General features: G+C 42.0%; 1 protein-coding gene across 3 annotated transcripts in view; it reads right to left on the reverse strand.

Moving 5' to 3' along the window:
* The window catches only part of LOC118364064 (growth factor receptor-bound protein 10-like), a 90,743-nt gene extending 74,905 nt beyond the window's left edge, over positions 1–15,838 (reverse strand). For all 3 annotated transcript variants that reach the window (XM_052489698.1, XM_052489693.1, XM_052489692.1), the window contains exon 1: positions 15,625–15,838. The gene's annotated coding sequence lies outside the window, so the exon portion shown is untranslated. The remainder of the gene's footprint in view (positions 1–15,624) is intronic.
* Positions 15,839–17,112: the final 1,274 nt, after the last annotated feature.

Genomic DNA, 17,112 nt, shown 5'->3' on the forward strand with positions numbered 1-17,112 from the left:
TAATTATTACAGCCGTGTGAGAGCGGAGAGAGAGAGAGCATGCTAACATTTAGCCTTAACTATTAAAGTAAGGGGTTCTCCTTCTCCACTGGGCTCTTATTCAACAAGACAAATTTCTTCTGTCTGCTTGTGAGATTTCAAGTCAACATTTCTCCATGCCAGGGAGGGAGGGAGGGGTGCAGTCAGAGGTTTGAGGTCTATTCCTCGGGCTACGCTCATGTTTCTCTTGCAGTTAACTCCTTCTGTTGTCTTTTTGTCGGTCTAGTCACACAGAGCTAGAGAACAACAGTAGGTCTATACTGTACGTGACGGCACAACTATGTTGTGACAATCAATGTCATCTTAACATGCGGTGGAAAAGGGGCACCTAACAACGTAGCTACTAGACTGTACTTGGTCCTTGACGTTATGATGAGAGCTGACCGCATGCATTTCATTGGGATTCATTCTTCATGTGCAATTTAGGAACTATGCAGTAGCCCTACTGTGGCAGGCTCTGGGATGGCTTGTTTGCTTTGCTTGGTCATTATGGTCCAGTAACAAGTTCATATGTGCTTATTCTTTACGTTCTAGATTTCAACCACACATTGACAGTCGGTGGTGAGATGGCTTGGTTTGCTTGGCACAATACAGTAAGAACTTCATGTGTGCTTACACTGTGAGGGGAAAGCTATAATATCCTGCAGTGATTCACAGAGGCAAAGCGCAGGCTTGGGATCATCAAGAGCGCTGGCTATTTAAAGTAAAGCCTAATTGAAACTGAACCAACATTTCCCTGAAGAGATCTCCTCTTTTGCATGTCACTGCTGGTTTTAAGGCCCAGGCTGGGACCAGAGATGGGCGTTAAAGGAGCCGCCACATTAACTGATTGGTCAGTCAGTGGCTGTGATTCCATGCAAAGTGGAATCTCTCTTCGTTAACAAGCTTCTGAATCGAGCACAGATTTACAAACGGTGTCGTCAACATCATTGCTTCCATTAACACGGACTGAATGAAGGAATGGAACAACGTCGATACCAATATTGATTATTGGAGGACCAATAGAAGCCGATACCGATTAATCAGCCGAAATATATATATATATTTGTAATAATGACAATTACAACGATACTGAATGAACAATGAACACTATTTTAACTGAATATAATACATAAATAAAATCTATTTAGTCTCAAATAAATAATGAAACACGCCAAATTTGGTCTAAATAATGCAAAAACTGTGTTGGAGAAGAAAGTAAAAGTGCAATATGTGCCATGTAAAAAAGCTAACGTTTAAGTTTCTTGCTCAGAATATGTGAACATATGAAAGCTGGTGGTTCAATATTCCAAGTTAAGAAGTTTTAGGTTGTAGTTATTATAGGAATTATGACGAGTCAACTATTTCTCTCTATACCATTTGTATTTCATATACCTTTGACTATTGGATGTTCTAATAGGCACTTTAGTATTGGCAGCCTAATCTCAGGAGTTGATAGGCTTGAAGTCATAAACAGCACTGTGAACAAGCATTGCTAAGAGCTGCTGGCAAACGCAGTAAAGTTTGAATGAATGCTTACGAGCCTGCTGCTGCTTACCACCACTCGCTCAGTCAGACTGCTCTATCAAATCATAGACTTAATTATAATAAACACAGAAATACAAGCCGTTGGTCATTAATATGGTTAAATCCGGAAACTATAATTTTGAAAACAAAACGTTTATTCTTTCAGTGAAATACGGAACCGTTACGTATTTTATCGAACGGGTGGCAACCCTAAGTCTAAATATTGCACAACCTTCAATGTTATGTCATAATTATGTACAATTCTGTAAAATTATTTTGCAACGAGCGAGGCCGCCCAAACTGTTGCATATATCCCGACACTGCGTGCAATGAACGCAAAAGAAGTGACACAATTTCCCTAGTTAATATTGCCTGCTAACATGAACTAGATATGCAGGTTTTAAAATATTTACTTCTGTGTATTGATTTTAAGAATGGCATTGATGTTTTTGGTTCAATGATTGTGCTATTTTGCAAATGCGCTTTTGTTAAATCATCCCCCGTTTGGCTAAGTAGGCTGTGATTCGATGATAAGTTAACAGGCACCGCACTGATTATATGCAACGCAGAACAAGTTAACCTAGTAATATCATCAACCATCTGTAGTTAACTAGTGATTATGTGAAGATTGATTGTTTTTTATACGATAAGTTTAATGCTCGCTAGCAACTTACCTTGGCTCCAAGCTGCACTCGCATAACAGGTGGTCAGCCTGCCACGTAGTTTACTCGTGGAATGCAAATATAAATCGGCAATAATCGGCATCCAAAAATGCAGATTGACGATTGTTTTGAAAACTTGAAAATCGGCCCTAATTAATTGGCCATGCCAATTAATCGGTCGACCTCTACCTCAAACCTCTAGGTAAAAAATATGTACAAATGCCCCCAACTACAAACACCCTTATGATATGCATAACATAATGCTAAACTTAACATAGGGTAAACAGAACATCTTAAAATCGATACTTGAGCAAATTTAATGTAAAATATATATATATATATATATATATATATATATATATATATATATGGTCCTAAACTTCAGGAAAGTAGAAAACTGCTAACACATTCTCTTGAATAGGCCTACATTCCATTAAATACAGTGTGAGTGGGAAATATTAAACTTTTAACCTCATCTTTCTGGGCCAAGTAATTGAAGTAAAGCAGAAATCTATAAACTTCTTATGGCTCAGGCTGGCAAATATTTCCTTGTAAACGGAGTTGGTGGGTTGGGTTCTCTGGGACCTGTCTGTGTTCCCTCCTCACCTCACACTGCCCAAATGCATAGCATTCACAGGGCTACACATTCCCCTCCCTTCCAAATTGGGGCACACTTCAAAATAGTAGGGCTATTTATAGTTCTGGCCGTCCAGAATCATAACAGCAACCTGTGCAGCAGACCTGTACACAAGTCAGTCTAGTCATTACTACCCAGTACGTTTACAGCACTATGCATACAAGCCTGAGATCTGTGAGGTAGGCCTGTGGACGTTGCGGAAAACATTGAAATGGGCATATAGGCCTAGATGTGTAAACTTGAAATATAAACAACTGGTGTTTCTTACAGTCTGAGCTTTCGGACAAAAATAGTATGACTAAGATCAAACTGAAGGTCAATTGCAGTTGAATTGCTTTCATGTCTTCTTTTTTAAAAGAAACATTTACATGAAATAGCCTAACTCTGTCCTTCCGTCTTGAAAAACAGTTCATACACAACCACTGATAGGGCTTGGTTCTCAAATGCAAAGAATAATGGTGACCTCAAGGTCCATCAAAGATAAAGATTAGTACTAATATGCATTGAAAACCACTTGTTGGGTGATAACCCTCAAGAGCGTGACAATCATCTAGTGGCATTGTTTCTCCAAACAAAACAAAAAGCTTCACTGTATGTTGAGCAAACAGTAAATTATGCAACCCTGCATTCTGGCCCACCTTAAAGCCACAATCTGTGTTTCAGCCCATTGATTGAACAGCAGAAAATATCCCATATTGTGCCTGAGAATGCATAGGCCAGCTTCCACCTGAGTAGGTGAGGCCCGGTCTTGCAGACTGTTACATTGTCTGTCTGCTTTACTGTCTGCCTACTAACCTACTACACTGCCTGCCTGTCACACTAGTTGCCTGCCACACTAGTTGCCTGCCACACTGGTTGCCTGCCACACTGGTTGCCTGCCACACTGGTTGCCTGCCTGCTTGCAGATCATACCACACCACATGATCGCTGGATGATCTCACTGCAGTCCTCTTTGGAATGCTGGGAGCAAATTCTTTCCACATAGGCTGTTGGATTAAAAAAAGAGCAATGCCCTGAATGGTATGCACTGATTTGTAGGCCAGAGAGTAGTGATGAGAGAAGGCCCTCTGGCAGTGTGCGAGCCGGGGCACTGGCCTGTTCAGCTGTGGAGCTGAGCTGCTTGGACTATGAGTGGAAACGGGAGCTGGAGCTGGGCTGGATGAGAGCTGGGGCTGGGGAGCCGAGCTACCTGGGAGGGGAGCTGGGCTGAAGCTGCAGGGAAGCTGGGGCTTGAGGGGTTGGGATGGGGCAGGGACTCGGCTGGAGACGCTGGGGTTGGGGAGCTGGGACTGCGGCCGGAGCCCCTCAGGGGTGTGTACTTAGTCCCCTCCTGGTCTCCCTGTTCACCCAAGGCTGCGTGGCCAAACAACTCCAACACCATCATTAAGTTTGCTGACGACACAACAGGCCTGATCACCAACAGCTACGAAACAGTCTATAGGGAAGAGGTCAGAGACCTGGCAGTGTGGTTAAGAGCTTGTAAGTAAGCATTTCACAGTAAGGTCAACACATGTTGTATTCGACGCATGTGACAAATAACATTTGATTTGAAGGACAAAGTGAAAAACAGGTTTTTAGAAATGTTTGCAAATTCATTACAAAGAAATAACAGAAACACCTTATTTACATAAATATTCAGATACTATGAGACTCAAAATAGAGCTCAGGTGCATCCTGTTTCATTTATCATCCTTGAGATGTTTCTACCACATGATCGGAGTCCACCTGTGGTAGATTCAATTGATTGGACATGGAAAGGCACAGTGCATCAGAGCAAAATCCAAGCCATGAGGTCAAATGAACTGTCTGTAGTAGAGGTCGACCGATTAATCCTGGGGTGGCAGGGTATCCTAGTGGTTAGAGTCGATTTCAAGTTCTCATAACAGTCGGTATTTTTGGGCGCCGATTATGGCCGATTTCATTGCACTCCACGAGGAGACTGAGTGGCAGGCTGACCACCTGTTACGGAGTGCAGCAAGGAGCCATGGTAGGTTGCTAGCTAGCATTAAACTTATCTTATAAAAAACAATCAATCTTAACATAAACACTAGTTAACTCCACATGGTTGATGATATTACTAGTTTATCTAGCTTGTCCTGCACTGCATATGATCAATGCGGTGCCTGTTAATTTATCATCGAATCACAGCCTACTTCGCCAAACGGGTGAGGATTTAACAAGCGCATTTGCGAAAAAGGCACTGTCGTTGTACCAATGTGTACCTAACCATGAACATCAATGCCTTTCTTAAAATCAATACACAAGTATATATTTTTTTTAACCTGCATATTTAAATTAATGTGAGCAGGAAATTGTGTCACTCCTCATTCTGTGAAAGCAGAGTCAGGGTATATGCAAACAGTTTGGGCCGCCTGGCTCGTTGCGAACTGTGTGAAGACCATTTCTTCCTAACAAAGACCGTAATTAATTTGCCAGAATTGTACATAATTATGACATAACATTGAAGGTTGTGCAATGTAACAGCAATATTTAGACTTATGGATGCCACCCGTTAGATAAAATACGGAATGGTTCCGTATTTCACTGAAAGAATAAACGTTTTGTTTTCGAAATGATAGTTTCCGGATTTGACCATATTATGACCTAAGGCTCGTATTTCTGTGTGTTATTATGTTATAATTAAGTCTATGATTTTATATTTGATAGAGCAGTCTGACTGAGCGGTGGTAGGCAGCAGCAGGCTCGTAAGCATTCATTCAAACAGCACTTTCCTGCGTTTGCCAGCAGCTCTTCGCTGTGCTTCAAGCATTGCGCTGTTTATGACTTCAAGCCTATCAACTCCCGAGATTAGGCTGGCAATACCGTAGTGCCTATAAGAACATCCAATAGTCAAAGGTATATGAAATACAAATGGTATAGAGAGAAATAGTCCTATAATAACTACAATCTAAAACTTCTTAACTGGGAATATTGAAGACTCATGTTAAAAGGAACCACCAACTTTCATATGTTCTCATGTTCTGAGCAAGGAACTTAAACGTTAGCTTTTTTACACGGCACATATTGCACTTTTACTTTCTTCTCCAACACTTTGTTTTTCCATTATTTAAACCAAATTGAACATGTTTCATTATTTATTTGAGACTAAAATTGAATGTATTTATGTATTATATTAAGTTAAAATAAGTGTTCATTCAGTATTGTTGTAATTGTCATTATTACAAATATATAAAAATTGTCAGATTAATCGGTATCTGCATCGGCGTTGAAAAATCATAATTGGTCTACCTCAAGTCCGTAAAGCTCCGAGACAGGATTGTTTTGAGGCACAGATCTGGGGAAGGACACCAAAAAAATGTTGGCAGCATTGAAGGTCCCCAAGAACACAGTGACCTTCATCATTTTGGAACCACCAAGACTCTTCCTAGAGCTGGCCACCCAGCCAAACTAAGCAATTCGGGGAGATGGGCCTTGGTCAGGGAGGTGACCAAGAACCCGATGGTCACTCTGAAAGAGCTCCAGAGTTCCTCTGTGGAGAAGAGAGTAGCTTCCAGAAAGACAACCATCTCTGCAGCACTAAACCAATCAGGCCTTTATGGTAGAGTGGCCAGATGGAAGCCACTCCTCAGTAAAAGGAGTTTGCCAAAAGGCACCTAAATCAATCAAGTCAAAATCAAATCAAATTTTATTTGTCACATACACATGGTTAGCAGATGTTAATGCGAGTGTAGCGAAATGCTTGTGCTTCTAGTTCCGACAATGCAGTGATAACCAACAAGTAATCTAACTAACAATTCCAAAACTACTGTCTTATACACAGTGTAAGGGGATAAGGAATATGTACATAAGGATATATGAATGAGTGATGGTACAGAGCAGCATACAGTAGATGGTATCGAGTACAGTATATACATATGAGATGAGTATGTAGACAAAGTAAACAAAGTGGCATAGTTAAAGTGGCTAGTGATACATGTATTACATAATGATGCAGTCGATGATGTAGAGTACAGTATATACGTATGCATATGAGATGAATAATGTAGGGTAAGTAACATTATATAAGGTAGCATTGTTTAAAGTGGCTAGTGATATATTTACATAATTTCCCATCAATTCCCATTATTAAAGTGGTTGGAGTTGGGTCAGTGTCAATGACAGTGTGTTGGCAGCAGCCACTCAATGTTAGTGGTGGCTGTTTAACAGTCTGATGGCCTTGAGATAGAAGCTGTTTTTCAGTCTCTCGGTCCCAGCTTTGATGCACCTGTACTGACCTCGCCTTCTGGATGATAGCGGGGTGAACAGGCAGTGGTTCGGGTGGTTTGATGTCCTTGATGATCTTTATGGCCTTCCTGTAACATCGGGTGGTGTAGGTGTCCTGGAGGGCAGGTAGTTTGCCCCCGGTGATGCGTTGTGCAGACCTCACTACCCTCTGGAGAGCCTTACAGTTGAGGGCGGAGCAGTTGCCGTACCAGGCGGTGATACAGCCCGCCAGGATGCTCTCGATTGTGCATCTGTAGAAGTTTGTGAGTGCTTTTGGTGACAAGCCGAATTTCTTCAGCCTCCTGAGGTTGAAGAGGCGCTGCTGCGCCTTCTTCACGACGCTGTCAGTGTGAGTGGACCAATTCAGTTTGTCTGTGATGTGTATGCCGAGGAACTTAAAACTTGCTACCCTCTCCACTACTGTTCCATCGATGTGGATAGGGAGGGTGTTCCCTCTGCTGTTTCCTGAAGTCCACAATCATCTCCTTAGTTTTGTTGACGTTGAGTGTGAGGTTATTTTCCTGACACCACACTCCGAGGGCCCTCACCTCCTCCCTGTAGGCCGTCTCGTCGTTGTTGGTAATCAAGCCTACCACTGTTGTGTCGTCCGCAAACTTGATGATTGAGTTGGAGGCGTGCGTGGCCACGCAGTCGTGGGTGAACAAGGAGTACAGGAGAGGGCTCAGAACGCACCCTTGTGGGGCCCCCCGTGTTGAGGATCAGCGGGGAGGAGATGTTGTTGCCTACCCTCACCACCTGGGGCGGCCCGTCAGGAAGTCCAGTACCCAGTTGCACAGGGCGGGGTCGAGACCCAGGGTCTCGAGCTTGATGACGAGCTTGGAGGGTACTATGGTGTTGAATGCCGAGCTGTAGTCGATGAACAGCATTCTCACATAGGTATTCCTCTTGTCCAGGTGGGTTAGGGCAGTGTGCAGTGTGGTTGAGATTGCATCGTCTGTGGACCTATTTGGGCGGTAAGCAAATTGGAGTGGGTCTAGGGTGTCAGGTAGGGTGGAGGTGATATGGTCCTTGACTAGTCTCTCAAAGCACTTCATGATGACGGGAGTGAGTGCTACGGGCGGTAGTCGTTTAGCTCAGTTACCTTAGCTTTCTTGGGAACAGGAACAATGGTGGCCCTCTTGAAGCATGTGGGAACAGCAGACTGGTATAGGGATTGATTGAATATGTCCGTAAACACACCGGCCAGCTGGTCTGCGCATGCTCTGAGGGCGCGGCTGGGGATGCCGTCTGGGCCTGCAGCCCTGCGAGGGTTAACACGTTTAAATGTCTTACTCACCTCGGCTGCAGTGAAGGAGAGACCGCATGTTTTCGTTGCAGGCCGTGTCAGTGGCACTGTATTGTCCTCAAAGCGGGCAAAAAAGTTATTTAGTCTGCCTGGGAGCAAGACATCCTGGTCCGTGACTGGGCTGGGTTTCTTCTTGTAGTCCGTGATTGACTGTAGACCCTGCCACATGCCTCTTGTGTCTGAGCCATTGAATTGAGATTCCACTTTGTCTCTGTACTGACGCTTAGCTTGTTTAATAGCCTTGCGGAGGGAATAGCTGCATTGTTTATATTCGGACATGTTACCAGACACCTTGCCCTGATTAAAAGCAGTGGTTCGCGCTTTCAGTTTCACCTAAATGACTCAGACCATGAGAAACAAGATTCTCTGGTCTGATGAAACCAAGATTGAACTCGTTGGCCTGAATGCCAAGCGTCACGTCTTAAGGAAACCTACGGTGAAGCACAGTGGTGGTAGCATCATGCTTTGGGGATGTTTTTCAGCGGCAGGGACTGGGAGATCCTTCATGAAAACCTGCTGCAGAGCACTCAGGACCTCAGACTGGGACAAATGTTCACCTCTCGAACAGAAGAACAACCCTAAGGACACACCCAAGAAAAAGCAGGAGTGGCTTCGGGACAAGTCTCTGAATGTCCTTGAGTGACCCAGCCCGAGCCCGGACTTGAACACGATCAGGCATCTCTGGAGAGACCTTTAAATAGCTGTGGAACGACACTTCCCATCCAACCTGACAGAGCTTGAGAGAATCTGCAGAGAAGAACGGGAGAAACTCCCTACATTTAGGTGTGCCAAGTTTGCAGAGTCATACCCTAGAAGACTCGAGGCTGTAATCGCTGCCAATGGTGCAACAAAGGGTCTGAATACTTCAATAAAATGTGATATTTCCATTTTTTATTAAAAGTCAAGGGATCTGAATACTGAATACTTTCCGAATGCACTGTAATAACAATAATAATAATAATTAAACGGTTATGACGGTCATTTTATTTTATTATATATATACTTCATCCATAAATCGTCAGTTACACTATTATATGGTAATTGTGCCAGCCCTATTAAGGGCCACATTATGAACCATCCAAATGCCAACAAGAGCTCACACAGTTTTAAAAAATGTCCCGCCTCCAAGCAGTGACGGTTGCAAGAGCAGCGTGTGAAATTCAACTGAACATACCCCCTCCCTCCCAAGACCCCATTGTTTCATTCTCACACCTAAATGACATATGTAACATCCAACTGACACTCACATGCACAGACTCAGGATTGAGGAGACTGCTGCAATGGTAGGAAGCGCCAAACAGTGTATAAGATGCTGTTCTTTAGGGTTCATGGGCATCTGTCTTATCACTAACCTACATCACCATGTCCACATTGATTAGGGCAAATGACAAGAGATTTAGGCGTGAACAACTGAAGAAGAGATGTAGCCTTGTATTTTCCAGCAGTATTTCAAGCTGTACATGGAACACCATTTAGAAATTTGAAGTCAAGCCAGAACAGAGCAGTCCAATGTCGCTGGAAGGCACACCGTCATGCAAAATTCATCATTTAAGGAAGATTTTGGTTTGGGACTGCCTGCCTCTCTAGGTGGTGGTGACGGTGTAACCTATTTTTAAGGTAGAAGCACTCAAAGGATATGTCAAATGAATTATGAAAACAGTTTGCTGAGAGACGTGTCTTGAAGGGATGACAACTACTGGATTGCCAGCATTTTTGCAACGTTTCATTTGTTGTGCATGGTAGGCTAGATAAGAAAATCCAGCCAGATTCCACAACTTGCTAAAATAAGGGCCATGAGGAGTAAATCATCACTTTAAATCTGTAAAATTGCACAATACACAGTAATCCAGTAGCAATTACACGGTAATCCATAGACAATACAAGCATAGTTGAAGAATGTAGTAGTTTGCAGGAATTAGACATTCAATAAGCAAATTAATGCATATGAAGACTGAAGATCCTAAATTAAGTACCTACTTCTCCAATAACATTCTTCTGACCGTCTGTAGTACAGTACAGGTTTTAATTTACTGTACTGAGTTCCAAATGAACACTGCCATCTCTGTCATGGTTGACTATTTTATCATGGTTCAGATTGTTGTCACACCTCAGTAGATGTGCTCGTTTCACATGTTGATTCTTCATTAAATGGCAGCTTCATTATTTCGGGCCAGCAGCGTAAAGAAGGTTATAAGAGAGAGCCTGATGTCATCGTGGAGGGCTGAACAGCAGAAGTCTCTAAGAAAGGCTTTGGGAGACATGGACAATCGCTAATTGGATGAGGATTTCATTGGACCGGCTGGGAGAAATTACCTTATGCAATGTGCATAATGAATGGCTTGGACGGGAAGGAGATGTTATGTTTGTGCACAAGCCTGCTGCCAGGGTGGGCTATGGCTAGGCTATTTTAGTTTTTATTCAACTAAGAACTCAAGCTTTCATCTAAGGGACGTGTTATTCAAAAAGTTTAAATAAGATCAAGAAGTGTAAGTAGAATAAATTATTATTTAGGCCACAGTGCAATGGATCAGACTGATTATCTGAACATATGAGAGTTTCTAACTAACATTGAATAGCCTACATTGAGTTATGTAATAAACATGGTATAAACAATAGGGAATTTAGGTTTCATGAGGCTAGAAGAGAAAAGGAAGAACAGGCTTGCTGTATCTATGGTCTTCGTAATTTTCAACACAAACCACCCCTAGACAAATTTCATTTTACCCGTAACCCCCAATCCCTATGATAGTAGGGCATTATAAAATCTGGTGTATTTTGTATTTAGGGTGTTCTAAGTCCACCACAACGCTAAACCCTTTAACATTGAAATGTTTGTTCCAGGAGAAATATGAAAAGCATACGCATAACCATGGTAGCAATTGAAAGTGAACAGTTTGCAGATTATGTGTAGAACTGCAGCAAACCATTGACATCATGTATAGTTTGTTACTGTACAGCCACTGTGTTCCAAGTTAGGCGTTTATCAGTTCCCAAATATGCCATTTTCAACCTGTATACGGGTATGAGCGTAAAGGGCTACACCACATCAGGAAACCACTTTTCGAGGCCTGGGAAAAGTCTAAGAAATGTTGAATTTTGTGTGTAGTTCCCGTTTAATTTAAGTGCGCACCAGCCAGAGACAATTGTTTGGTTAGCGGTGTTTCTGTAGCGCTCATGTGATTTTGATTTGACAAAACAAAGCAGTTTACAAAACAAATGGAAGCTGGATTGATGCAAATAATCATGATATTATTCTGCCAGGTAGGCATAGGCTACAGTGTAGTTAACATTTCATTTACAAGGTTTTTGGGAAAGCCTTTCCATCAACCAGCAGACTATAATTAGCATTATTGCTAACGGCTACACAAAGTAAAGACTAGACAAACGGACGATCCACACACACACAGACAGGGGCATTCCTGTGCCATTTCAGAAAGTTGCAGGAAAACAAAACAAAATACACTAGACAATGTGGGATCTTCTTGTATGTGTAAAATGTATTATGCGAGAAATGGTGGTGGAAACGTCTTTATGCGCAAATATTGATATAATAACCATCATATCGAAGACAACTTGGGAGTCACGTGATGATATGTTTTGTGGTCCTCCCACTATGACTGGGAAAGCATGCAGTTTATTAGGCTGGTGATGAGCTTGATGCTTGGTTGCTGTTTGACAAATAAAAAACTGATATTTTGCCCTAAATGTAATTCTATAGGTAACCTACCTACCCACACTGTATCTGCCAGCTATTAGCTAGAGAGCACATGCCAAGGCCAGACTGGGCACATTCGCTACATAACGCAATTTCTTTGTGACAAAACCATCAGTAGAGTTGAAAATGCATTAGAAACCCATTTAACTTAACTTGTTTGGTACATGGGAATTTAACTGCAAATAAATATGGCATGTTGCTTATATTTTAGAATATTTACATGAAAATCTGTCCCAATTGGATGAAAACCTTGCTACATATGCATTTTGTTCATGTCTTGTGATTATTTGAGCAAATTGATGCATTTTCCAATAAGTTCAATACATTTAGTTGATTTCCTACAAAATTCATTTAAAAAAATTATATTGTTGAATTACGTTTTAATGTCTAGATTCTGTGATTCCATTCGCATTGTCCGCAACACATATTTTATAAGGCCCTACATATTGTAGGTTATAAATAATTGAAATGCCTTTCTCCAAGTTCTCATCACTTATAGGTTTGGTGAAATATGTACTGATAATATGAGAAACGATGCACAGATAAAGTCAAATGTCCCATTAAACTCTGAGAAGAGAATACTAATGATGTCCAGGCACAGCGATAAAATTCAAGAGCACAAAATGCCTCTATTGTTCTGAAGTTGCACTGGGGAAGAATGTCACTCAAAACCCCTTTGTTTTCATGAATACATCTCGCCAAGCCCACTAACCCTGGTTTGTTTTAGATTTTACAGCACAGATTCCAGCTCGTAGAGGCTGAGTGACATTTTCTGGAACATCGCCATCGTTCTGCACCACTCTCCCTGTTCTTTCTGCACACAAAAATACTAGCAGGGGTGTTCAGTTACCTGCTTTAGAAAATACAGCATTCCTGCTTCTCAGGTTTCAGACAGATTTGGACTGCCTCCAGATATTGAGAAATTGAATCCACCGTGCTGTGGTTGGTTGGACAATCATTGCATCATTCTGCCTTCTGGGTAATCATGGGTGGATGATGGCGGGTGAGAGTCAAGTATTTATAGGACCAGTAAGCTAAATATATTAAGTTGCCCTTCTGTAAATCAATTACAGACTACTTTAGTAAGCAGAATGTAATTACTTAGCTATAACTGAGGTAGCTAGACAAAATAATGATTACATTTAAATGAAAGGTAAGTGACACAGACAAACTAAGGCTTCTCTTGCTGCCTGCAAAGCTTTTTCATCTTGTCCTGCTGCCAAGTAATCTAATAAAGGCAACTTTTTTCATCCACAAGTCTTGTGGTTCTTCGGAAGTATCTTTATGCTTTGTACAACCATTGATGCCTACCTACACAAGAAAAGTAGGCCTAGCCTATAACATCCAGTTTTTTTTTTCATGATTCAGCTACCTGTTTCCAAACAGCACCTACCGCCACACCCACAGACCAAAATTATTTTTCAAATCATTTACTAGAATTTATTAAGACAGAATACAGGAGGTGTGTCAACATCAGATGTGCTCATAACTGATGAGAGAAATAATTTGGGCAATGATAGGACATAACCTAGTAATTGGTGTCATTGACTTAGGCCAAAACTCTGACTCTGCATCCCAGACTTTAGGAAAGAGCGCCATGACCAGACATCAATAAGGGGGTATTGGCACTGAATAGCACTGAATAGCGAGTGTTATATGACTGCAAACTGGCGCAAGGCCTAATGGAATGCTAGGGCCTGGGTGAGAGAGATCACCACTATGACAGAGAACATAATAATAATATAAAGTGTATGTGGAAGTACAATTTATACGTCTGCAAGGCCTCTTCAGATTGAAAGTTTGGACAGCTCTCAACAAGGGAATTTGTAATTTGGGTGAGCAAAGCCTATCCCTTTCACTTTCCATCCCCGATAATAAATGAAACCAACAAGCTAATAGGCCTGCTTATATTCACTGAATGAACGGCCTGTATGATGAATGGAATAGATTGGTAGAACAAATTAAATGCCAATAGGATATGATCCAACAAAGCCATTTGTTAGTCAGACTCTTCCAGAGAAGAGACTTGAACCGCCATGGCAAGACAGGTTGCATATGTAAAATATGTGAGCTCAGCAGCTCTGAGCTAGCTGTCTGTCTTCGGCCTCCTAAACTCATGCCCCATCATGTTGGTCTCTTACAGAGCATGGACTTGAAATAGCTAGATTGTAGCAGAGGGTGTGAATTTAAAACTAGTTGGTGACACCTTATACTGGTAACAATTTCTAATAAGTTGCTGTTATACTGGTGTAGTAACTGTAATTACACAAGTAGTAACAATGTTGTATTAACATGTTACATAGTAGGCCTACATTAGTCATGGCATTTTAAGTGTATAGTAAACATGTAGTTTAGTGGAAGGGGATAGGGACTGTTCCCAAATCATACTATGCCATTATGATCAATCTATATATTCTTATGGTTCTAACCAACTACATTTCTTAGATGAGCTGTACAGTACACTGCTGGGTAATTCTGCTGAATCAGCATTAAGTCAAACATGTTGTTTTTGGATTACTAATACTATCACATATGACATCTACAACATAACATTCGTTTTATTGCCTAAAATCCTTGCCAAAATCCATCCCTGATGTCCCACCCAGTTAGATTTGAAATACTTAAGTCTCTGAATAAGCCTACTATAACTATACTGTATATATTCGCTGCTCGTTTTGAAAGGGGTGGTAGAAGCCAACCACCATCCATGGTTCCGTACACGAGTAGCTAGCTGCCTGGAAAAACGCCTTTCACCCCACCCCCAAAGAAAAATGAAGCCATGGGATAAGACTGACCGGACCGGTGAAAAGGGTAGGTCGGATAGGCTACTGAGGGTAGGACAGGCAGGGACTACACCAGGGGCTGCGCCCGGCTGGTAGTTAGATAGTAAGCAGTTATGCAATATCTGTAAACAGTTTACGATAAGCTTGAAATGGGCATGGTCTAATTGACTCCGCAACCAAAAACACATTTCTTAATGAACCAGAAAATCATTTTTTTTAATCAAAGTTAGCTGGCTAACTCATTGATACCCCTCTGGATTGGTACTTTTAACTACCTAACTATAGTAGTTAAGTGAGCTTTAGTTGCCCCAATACAGGAGATCATGCTTCTCCCAACCTCGTCCCTACACGAACGCAGTTTATCTGCCTGCATGCAGTCCCGACAGCGCTGGGTAGACAGACATGTGGCTATATTCGGCTCTGGCTATTTAGTAACTGTCACATTTGTGATGAACAATGTTAACCTACAACGGTAACCTGTTTTAGACAACAAATTACACTGATTTGCAAAAGAAGTTCTAACAGCTATCCACGTCCAAACCCTCCTCGCGCTTTCGTGAAAGACAGAGCCTCACGCTACAAGCCACGCTGCGCAGTGTTCCAGTCTCACCGACAGCAGTTTACATCCAGAGGCGCTAGCTAGCTACACTAAACTTTGCTTTCTGTGTTCTAGAAAGTCAAGAAAGATGCATACAATTACACCATATTTCAACTAACACAAGACTCCCTTGATCTTGGAATAATAGACTCACCTTATTGACAGGCCTCTGTAGAATTTTTAAAAAAGCGCAATCAGACAGCCTTGCACTTGGGATGGGAAGACACAACTTGAAAATAGTTGCTCGCGCAACAGCTTTGCTTTTCTTGCTCAACACGCTCCAGTGGTCAACATTCCCGATGAGGACAAGCAGCTAGCAGTTGATTTCTCAGCTGACTCCTCAACACACACGAAACAACTCCTCCCTCCCCTCTCGGGTGACTCCGCCCACATCGCCTCATGTGTCTGGGCTCTAAGAGGAATATTCAGTACTCAGAGAGAGAGAGAGAGAGAGAGATCTGAGAGACAAGGCAAGAAGGGCATTCTATGCCATCAAAAGAAACATACATTTCAACATACCAATTAGGATTTGGCTAAAAATACTTGAATCAGTCATAGAGCCCATTGCCCTTTATGGTTGTGAGGTCTGGGGTCCGCTCACCAACCAAGACTTCACAAAATGGGACAAACACCAAATTGAGACTCTGCACGCAGAATTCTGCAAAAATATCCTCCGTGTACAACGTAAAACACCAAATAATGCATGCAGAGCAGAATTAGGCCGATACTCACTAATTATCAAAATCCAGAAAAGAGCCATTAAATTCTACAACCACCTAAAAGGAAGCGATTCACAAACCTTCCATAACAAAGCCATCACCTACAGAGAGATGAACTTGGAAAAGAGTCCCCTAAGCAAGCTGGTCCTGGGGCTCTGTTCACAAACACACCCTACAGAGCCCCAGGACAACAGCACAATTAGACCCAACCAAATCATGAGAAAACAAAAAGATAATTACTTAACACATTGGAAAGAATTAACAAAAAAAACAGAGCAAACTAGAATGCTATTTGGCCCTACACAGAGAGTACACAGCGGCAGAATACCTGACCACTGTGACTGACCCAAAATTAAGGAAAGCTTTGACTATGTACAGACTCAGTGAGCATAGCCTTGCTATTGAGAAAGGCCGCCGTAGGCAGACATGGCTCTCAAGAGAAGACAGGCTATGTGCTCACTGCCCACAAAATGAGGTGGAAACTGAGCTGCACTTCCTAACCTCCTGCCCAATGTATGACCATATTAGAGATACATATTTCCCCCAGATCACACAGATCCACAAAGAATTCGAAAACAAATCCAATTTTGAAAAACTCCCATATCTACTGGGTGAAATTCCACAGTGTGCCATCACAGCAGCAAAATTTGTGACCCGTTGCCACGAGAAAAGGGCAACCAGTGAAGAACAAACACCATTGTAAATACAACCCATATCTATGCTTATTTATTTTATCTTGTGTCCTTTAACTATTTGTACATTGTATATATGCAACAGTATAATTTTAAACCGTCCCCTCGCCCATATCCGGGCGCGAACCAGGGACAGAAGGTTCTGCACACATCAACAACAGTCACCCTCGAAGCATCGTTACCCATCGCTCCACAAAAGCCGCGGCCCTTGCAGAGCAAGGGGACCTACTA

Source organism: Oncorhynchus keta, chromosome 31 (genome assembly GCF_023373465.1).
Source record: "Oncorhynchus keta strain PuntledgeMale-10-30-2019 chromosome 31, Oket_V2, whole genome shotgun sequence".
Lineage (NCBI taxonomy): Eukaryota > Metazoa > Chordata > Actinopteri > Salmoniformes > Salmonidae > Oncorhynchus > Oncorhynchus keta.